This window comes from Oncorhynchus tshawytscha, unplaced genomic scaffold (genome assembly GCF_018296145.1).
Source record: "Oncorhynchus tshawytscha isolate Ot180627B unplaced genomic scaffold, Otsh_v2.0 Un_contig_766_pilon_pilon, whole genome shotgun sequence".
Classification (NCBI taxonomy): domain Eukaryota; kingdom Metazoa; phylum Chordata; class Actinopteri; order Salmoniformes; family Salmonidae; genus Oncorhynchus; species Oncorhynchus tshawytscha.
In genome coordinates, this window is record NW_024609833.1 from 1,090,336 (window position 1) to 1,099,983 (window position 9,648).

The following is a 9,648-nucleotide window of genomic DNA, read 5'->3' on the forward strand; positions in this document are numbered from 1 at the left end:
TATCTTTCCTGTTTGGCCCTGTCCGGGGATATCATTGGATGGGACCCCTCCTGTCTCAGCCTCCAGTATTTATGCTGCAGTAGTTTGTGTCAGGGGGCTAGGGTCAGTTTGTTATATCTGGAGTACTTCTCGTGTCTTATCCGGTGTCCTGTGTGAATTTAAGTATGCTCGCTCTAATTCTCTCTTTCTCTCTCGGAGGAGGACCTAAGCCCTAGGACCATGCCTCAGGACTACCTGGCATGATGACTCCTTGCTGTCCCCAGTCCACCTGGCTGTGATGCTGCTCCAGATTCAACTGTTCTTCCTGTGGCTATGGAATCCTGACCTGTTCACCGGATGTGCTACCTGTCCCAGACCTGCTGTTTTCAACTCTCTAGAGACAGCAGGAGTGGTAGAGATACTCTGAATGATCGGCTATGAAAAGCCAACTGACATTTACTCCTCTGAGGTGCTGACTTGCTGCACCCTCGACAACTACTGTTATTATTATTATTTGACCATGCTGGTCATTTATGAACATTTGAACATCTTGGCCATGTTCTGTTATAATCTCCACCCGGCACAGCCAGAAGAGGACTGGCCACCCCTCATAGCCTGGTTCCTCTCTAGGTTTCTTCCTAGGTTTTGGCCTTTCTAGGGAGTTTTTCCTAGCCACTGTGCTTCTACACCTGCATTGCTTACTGTTTGGGGTTTTAGTCTGGGTTTCTGTACAGCACTTTGAGATATCAGCTGATGTACGAAGGGCTATATAAATACATTTGATTTGATTTGATCTGGACAAGAGGAATACCTACAGTATGTAAGAATGTTGTTAATTGACTACAGTGCAGCATTTAACACCATAGTACCCTCGTCACTAAGCTCGAGACCTTGGGTCTCGACCCCGCCCTGTGCAACTGGGTCTTGGACTTTGACGGTCCGCCCCAGGTGGTAAAGGTAGGAAACAACATCTCCACCCTACTGATCCTCAACACTGGGGCTCCACAAGGGTGTGTTCTCAGCCCTCTCCTGCACTCCTGGTTCACCCCTGACTGCGTGGCCATGCACGCTTCCAACTCAATAATCAAGTTTGCAGACGACACTACAGTGGTAGGCCTGATTACCAACAACGGCGAGGCGGCCTACTGGGAGGCCTATGAGGGCCCTTGGAGTGTGGTGTCAAGAAAATAACCTCTCACTCAACATCAACAAAACAAAGGAGATGATCATGGACTTCAGGAAACAGCAGAGGGAGCATCCCCCCATCCACATCGATGGGACAGTAGTGGAGAGGGTGGAAAGTTAAGTTCCTTGGCGTACACATCACGAACAAACTGAAATGGTCCCCCCCACACAGACAGCGTGGTCCTCAACCTCAGGAGGCTGAAGAAATTAGGTTTGTCACCTACAGCACTCACAAACTTTTACAGATGCTCAACCGAGAGTATCACTGCCTGGTACAGCAACTGCACCGCCCTCAACCAAAAGGCTCTCCAGAGGGTAGTGCAGTCTGCACAACGCATCGCTGGGGGCACTTCCTGCCCTCCTGCCCTCCAGGACACCTACAGCACCTGATGTCACAGGAAGGCCAAAAAGATCATCAAGGACAACAACCACCCAAGCCACTGCCTGTTCACCCCGCTATCAGTCAGTCAGTCTCAAATCTCTGGCCACTTAAATAAATGGACTTAATAAGGTATCACTGGTCACTTTAAATAACGCCACTTTAGTAATGTTTACATATCCTACATCACTCATCTCATATGTACAGTCGTGGCCAAAACTTTTGAGAATGACACAGATATTAATTTTCACAAATTCTGCTGCCTCAGTTTGTATGATGGCAATTTGCATACACTCCAGAATGTTATGAAGAGTGATCAGATTAATTTCAATTAATTGCAAAGTCCCTCTTTGCCATGCAAGTTAACTGAATCCCCAAAAAACATTTCCCACTGCATTTCAGCCCTGCCACAAAAGGACCAGCAGACATCATGACAGTGATTCTCTCGTTAACACAGGTGTGAGTGTTGACGAGGACAAGGCTGGAGATCACTCCGTCATTCTAATTAAGTTCGATTAACATACTGTTAGCTTCAAAAAGAGGGTGGTGCTAGGAATCATTGTCCTTCCTCTGTCAACCATGGTTACCTGCAAAGAAACACATGCTGTCATCATTGCTTTGCACAAAAAGGGCTTCACAGGCAAGGATATTGCTGCCAGTAAGATTGCACCTAAATCAACCATTTATCAGATCATCAAGAACTTCAAGGAGAGCGGTTCAATTGTTGTGAAGAAGGCTTCAGGGAGACCAAGAAAGTCCAGCAAGCACCAGGACCGTCTCCTAAAGTTGATTCAGCTGCAGGATCGGGACACCACCAGTACAGAGCTTGCTCAGGAATGGCAGCAAGCAGGTGTGAGTGCATCTGCACGCACAGTGAGGCAAAGACTTTTGGAGGATGGCCTGGTGTCAAGAAGGGAAGCAAAGAAGCCACTTCTCTCCAGGAAAAACATCAGGGCCAGACTGATATTCTGCAAAAGGTACAGAGATTGGACTACTGAGGACTGGGGTAAAGTCATTTTCCCTGATGGATCGCCTTTCCGATTGTTGGAGGCATCCATAAAAAAGCTTGTCCGGAGAAGACAAGGTGAGCGCTACCATGTGTCATGCCAACAGTAAAGCATCCTGAGACCATTCATGTGTGGGCTCACTCACAATTTTGCCAAAGAACACAGCCATGAATAAAGAATGGTACCAACACATCCTCCGAGAGCAACTTCTCCCAACCAACCAGGGACAGTTTGGTGATGAACAATGCCTTTTCCAGCATGATGGAGCACCTTGCCAAAAGGCAAAAGTGATAACTAATTGGCTCAGGGAACAAAACATCGATATGTTGGGTCCATGGCCAGGAAACTCCCCAGAATTTAATCCCATTGAGATCTTATGATCAATCCTCAAGAGGCGGGTGGACAAACAAAAACCCACAAATTGACAAACTCCAAGCATTGATTATGCAAGAATGTGCTGCCATCAGTCAGAATGTGGCCCAGAAGTTAACATGTCTGGGAACCGCTAGCAGAACCCCTCGCCAACAGCCAATGAAAATGCAGGGCGCCAAATACAAATCAACAGAAATCTCATAAATCAAATTTCTCAAACATACAAGTATTAGGCACCATTTTAAAGATAACATTCTTGTTAAACCAGCCAGTGTCTGATTTCAAAAATGCTTTACAACAAAAGCTCCACAAACGATTATGTTAGGTCACCACCAAGTCACAGAAAAACCCAGCCATTCTTCAAGCCAAAGAGAGGAGTCACAAAAAGCACAAATATAGATAAAATGAATCACTAACCTTTGATGATCTTCATCAGATGACACTCATAGGACTTCATGTAACACAATACATGTATGTTTTGTTCGATAAAGTGCATATTTATATCCAAAAATCTCATTTTACATTGGCATGTTGTGTTCAGTAGTTCCAAAACATGCAGTGATTTTGCAGAGAGCCACATCAATTTACAGAAATACTCATTATAAATGTTGATGAAAATACAACTGTTATGCATGGAACTTTAGATAAACTTCTTCTTAATGCAACCGCAATGTCAGATTTCAAAAAAACTTTACGGAAAAAACATACCATGCAATAATCTGAGTACGGAGCTCAGAGCCGAAACCAGCCAAAATAAATATCCGCCATGTTGCGCAGTCAACATTAGTCAGAAATAGCATTATATATATATATATATTCACTTACCTTTGATGATCTTCATCAGAATGCACTCCCAGGAATCCCAGTTCCACAATAAATGTTTGATTTGTTCTATAAAGTTCATCATTTATGTCCATATACCTCCTTTTGTTAGGGCATTAGGTAAACAAATCGAAACGCTCGTGCAACTTCCAGCGGAAAGGTCGGACGATAATTCCAAAAAGTGATATTACTAGTTGTAGAAACATATCAAACAATGTATAGAATCAAGCTTTAGGATGTTTTTATCATAAATGTTCAATAATGTTCCAACCGGAGAATTGAATTGTCTGTAGAAAAGCAATGGAATGGGAGCTACCTCATGTGAATGCGCGTGACTGAGCTCGTGACTGCTGGCAGACTTGACTCATTCCCTTCTCATTCAGCCCCCCTTCATAGTACAAGCATCAAACAACGTTCTAAAGACGGTTGACATCTAGTGGAAGCCTTAGGAAGTGCAACATAACCACTGTATCTTCTGAAAAACTACAAACCTCAGATTTCCCACTTCCTGTTTGGATTTTGTATCAGGTTTTTGCCTGCCATATGAGTTCTGTTATACTCACAGACATAATTCAAACAGTTTTAGAAACTTCAGTGTTTTCTATCCAATACTACTAATAATATGCATATATTAGCATCTGGGATTGAGTAGGAGGCAGTTTACACTTGGCACACTTTTCATCCAAAAGTGAAAATGCTGCCACCTAGCCCAAACAGGTTCATTGACAGCATGCCAGGGCGGATTGCAGAGGTCTTGAAAAAGAAGGGTCAACACTGCAAATATTGACTCTTTGCATCAACTTCATGTAATTGTCAATAAATGTATACTTCAGTATTCCATGGTAACATCTGACAAAAATATCTAAATTCACTGAGGCAGCAGACTTTGTAAAACTGTATATTTGTGTCATTCTCAAAACTTTTGGCCACGACTGTACAGTATATATTGTATTCTATACCATCTACTGCATCTTGCCTATGCTGCACTGTCACGTTCGTCGTATAGAGGAGACCAAGGCGCAGCGTGATATTAATACATTCTCCTTTTAATAAAGAAAGACCACTAAACAGACTAACGAGACGCTATATTGAAGGAGTGCTGACATGCAACTACACATAGACAATAACCCACAAAACCCACATGGCAAAATGGCAACCTAAATAGGATCCCCAATCAGAGACAACGACAAACAGCTGCCTCTGATTGGGAACCAATTCAGGCCACCATAAACCTATATATACCTAGACAAACCAAAACCCCATAGATGTACAAAAAAACCTAGACAAGATAAAAACACACATACCACCCTCGTCACACCCTGACCTAACCAAAATAATAAAGAAAACAAAGATAACTAAGGTCAGGGCGTGACTCGCACGGCCATCGCTCATCCGTATACAGTGGGGAGAACAAGTATTTGATAACCTGCAAAATTGGCAGTGTTTCCTACTTACAAAGCATGTAGAGGTCTGTAAATTTTATCATAGGTACACTTCAACATTGTATGATTTTTAAGTCATTTATTTGCATTTTATTGCATGACATAAGTATTTGATACATCAGAAAAGCAGAACTTAATATTTGGTACAGAAACCTTTGTTTGCAATTACAGAGATCATACGTTTCCTGTAGTTCTTGATCAGGTTTGCACACACTGCAGCAGGGATTTTGGCCCACTCCACCATACAGACCTGCTCCAGATCCTTCAGGTTTCGGGGCTGTCGCTGGGCAATACGGACTTTCAGCTCCCTCCAAAGATGTTCTATTGGGTTCAGGTCTGGAGACTGGCTAGGCCACTCCAGGACCTTGAGATGCTTCTTATGGAGCCACACCTTAGTTGCCCTGGCTGTGTGTTTCGGGTCATTGTCTGTTTGATTGAGTGTGTGGACAGGAGTCTTTTATACAGGTAACAAGTTCAAACAGGTGCAGTTAATACAGGTAATGAGTGGAGAACAGGAGGACTTCTTAAAGAAAAACTAACAGGTCTGTGAGAGCCGGAATTCTTACTGGTTGGTAGGTGATCAAATACTTATGTCATGCAATAAAATGCACATTAATTACTTAACAATCATACAATGTGATTTTCTGGATTTGAAGTGATGAAGTGAAGTGTACCCATGATAAAAATTACAGACCTCTACATGCTTTGTAAGTAGGAAACACTGCCGATTTTGCAGGTTATCAAATACTTGTTCTCCCCACTGTATTTATATGTACATATTCTTATTCATCCCTTTACATTTGTGTGTATAAGGTAGTTGTTGTGAATTTGTTAGATTACTTGTTAGATATTACTGCATTGTCGGAAATAGAAGAACAAGCATTTCGCTACACATTAACATCTGCTAACCATGTGTATGTGACCAATACAATTTGATTTGATTTAATGAACTTATCCTCTGCAGCAGAGATAACTCTGGGTCTTCCTTTCCTGTGGCGGTCCTCATGAGACCCTGTTTCATCATAGCGCTTGATGGTTTTTGCGACTGCACTGGAAGAAACTTTCAAAGTTTTTCCAAAACGTTCCGCATTGTCTGACCTTCATGTCTACCTTGTCACAACGGATTGCCTCATAGCATTAAGAAGGAAAGGAATCACATAAATTCACTTTTTATCAAGGCACACCTGTTAATTGAAATGTATTCCTCATGAAGCTGGTTGAGAGAATGCCAAGATTGTGCAAAGCTGTCATCAAGGCAAAAGGTGGCTACTTTGAAGAATCTCAAATATAAAATTAAGATTGATTTCTTTAACACGTTCTTGGTTACTACATAATTCCGTGAGTTATTTCATAGTTTTGATGTCTTCACTATTATTCTACAATATAGAAAATAGCAAAAATAAAGAAAAACCCTTGAATTAGTAGGTGTGTCCAAACCTTTGACTGGTACTGTATATGCACACAGGAAAATAGATTGTGCTGCTGGCTGCATAGAGAAGAAAAAATAAAATGTCAAACTGAAATTGATCACTTTGTGCAAGAATGAATGCAATTAATTGATTATTGAATGTTATGATGGACACAGGTTTGTAGAACCTAAACATACACAGCCTCTGCTGAAAGAACTTGAAAGTGAGAACGAATTGTTTGGGGGGAGGCTGCAATTCATGAAAGATTGTGCTTATCTCTCACAGCAGTGAAGTAATACATTCCGCCAAGAGTCATTCACAATATTGTCTGGTTGCGGCCACAACTAGACCTGGTTTCAAATTGATCAAGAATAATCCTATTTGTATGCCTAGCAATCAACAAATGTACATTGCTTAAAGCACATTCTCAGACAGTTCCAGTAAGTCCCTGTGGTAAACGAAATGTAAACAAGGAGCTTGAAGAATCAAGACTCTTTAGAGTTTTCAGTTCATCGTCCACCGGTAGGGAGTCCTGCGTGCTCTGGGCATTACTGATTCAAATGAACGCTTGTTTTGACTGAACGAGTCTACAATATCTTCTCATCACTATCCTGAACACTCACCCATGTTCCAGACATGTTTCAAATTCTCACGGTAGTTTCTAGCAACATGTATAAACTAGCTAGCTAGTTCAGGATGAATGTCTGAACTGAATCCATTCGTCTCCACTCAACTCTCAGTTGCGCGACATACGTCATCAATTTGGGCACCAGGCATGTGTATAAATTGCCTCTCCCAGTATTCAGCTCGTCTTCTATTCAGTCTTGACAAACGATAGTCTGAATCATTTTACAGTTTATATGCATATTAGGGGGCCGACTCAGACTAAGGGTGTTTTCACCCTTAGAAAATGTAGCCTTTCCTATGCATGCTTTCCTATGGTGCGTAATGCGCTCTACAGGTGTGGTTACCTTGCCCGCACTGAATACATTTAATTAAACTGCTGAAAACCCCACTTGCTGGCCAACATATTTCATTCAATAGGATTCAGAATTTTAGGGATCAATTAAAGAAAACCATCTAAAAATATGAGTGTTCCTCTACGTTTTATCACCAATTGGTAGATTTTTGTAGATTAGTTAGGATTAGAAAAGTATTTATGAAGTGCTTTGGAGAGCCTTTGCGCACAAAATATATTGACAAATCAAAAATACAGTGATTTTATTCATCCTAAAAGTTGCCATATTCAAGTCAATCTATGAAATATTGTAAGATGAGAAAAGTGTACAAAGGGGAGTTTAATAATAGTCCTATAAATCTACCCTAATCCTCACTAATCATGAAACTGTAATGACAATGATCCAGTCGTCATGAACCATGCGCCAAGCTCCAGGTTTAAACTGCTACGAGTCTGAGTTCCATAAGGAACCAAAACAGGCTACATGTACCAAATGTTTGCACAATGTTAGCCTAATATGATCCACTAATGCTAGCGACACTCAGGAACAACTACACCGCGTGACTGAGGAAAGAAACGGAAACGGAATAGAATGTAATTGAATGATGCAAAATAGCAGGCTACAAATTGAGGGAAACTAAAAAGTGACAGTTGTATGTGAGTGTTACAGTGACCGTGGCTCCCAATAATGGCTAATATCTAACATGATACAAATTGTAAAAAATGTAAATTAAAAAAAACAGAAAAGCCATATAATAGAAAAGGCATTTAATTAAAACATAGAGAGCATAAATCAACTTGGTAGGTTCAGTGCTATGGAAGCCTATAGATAGGGTCTCCAAATGTCATACCAGCAAATTATGAGGACATACAATTAAAGTTCTGAATAATGGCATAGCCTACTTCACTGTGGAAAAAGGGCCACAAATTAAGAGATGTCATGTTGATATGATTTCAGTTTGCTTCCATATGACTGGATTTACATTCTTCTGCAGCGATCACAAGGAAAAATTGTCTAAATTGCTATTTGTAATTACAATCCTCTTCTCCAAACGGATTACTCTTTTACCTAGCTGTTATCAATGCATACATTACAGTGCATGGAGAATGGTATTATTTCTATCGGAAATAGTATATGTTTTTCGACTTGGAACTGACAGGTACTCAATCGTTTTCATGGTTTCCTTTCTCATAGGTTGGTGAATCATGAGGGGAATTAAGTCAAGGTCAGAATATGGCGTACAGTATCGGTGGACACACCTCTCCCACAGTTCCATTTCTATTGTCTCTGTCTCTGTCCCAAACGAATAGCTGGCTGTCACATGTTTCCTCATGCTTACATGCCCAGTGCGGTCAAAAACTAGATTTATATTTCCACACTATGATGTTAGAATAAATCTGTGAAATTATGAAAATGATGATAGTGCCCTTTTAGTGTAAGAGTTATTTGAAAAGACCACCTGGAATTTCAGCCTGTTTTGGTGGGATAGAGTTTTGACGTGCCTTGTGACACGAAAGAGAGTTCCATACCCCTCTGCCAAAAGAGAGTTTTCCCCTCCCCACTCAGGCCACTCTTAGACAGTCCTAGCAAAATTCTTGCTTGAGAAATGTATCTTTGCTAAGAAGCAATTTTTTTGTAATATTATTTATTAAAACAATCACATGATTTGATATTGAGCTAAAAATGGCTGCATTGGACCATTGTGTTCAATGTAAGAATACTGTAGAGAGAAAAGTGCATAAAATGGCAATAAAGCTCAATTTACCAGCACGTAACTCAGGTCTGAATTCACCCTAAAACATGATAATTATTTCAAAATACGACCCCATCTAAACAGCAGGTGGCAGTAGTGTTACGTTAATTGTTTTAGGGGGTTTTCCATCCAACCACTGGAAAGAATTACATAATTTATAGTCAGGGAAAACCCTATTCATGATTCCCCATTACCATTATGCTAGCAGCAGGATATTATGCAAGCTTGTTGTTTTTGTAGCACTATGGTGCAAAACAATTGTTTTTCACAGTATTGCAACTGCCTTTGAATAAATAAATGGATAATTTGACACACTTTAATTTTCAAAATTGTATTATATA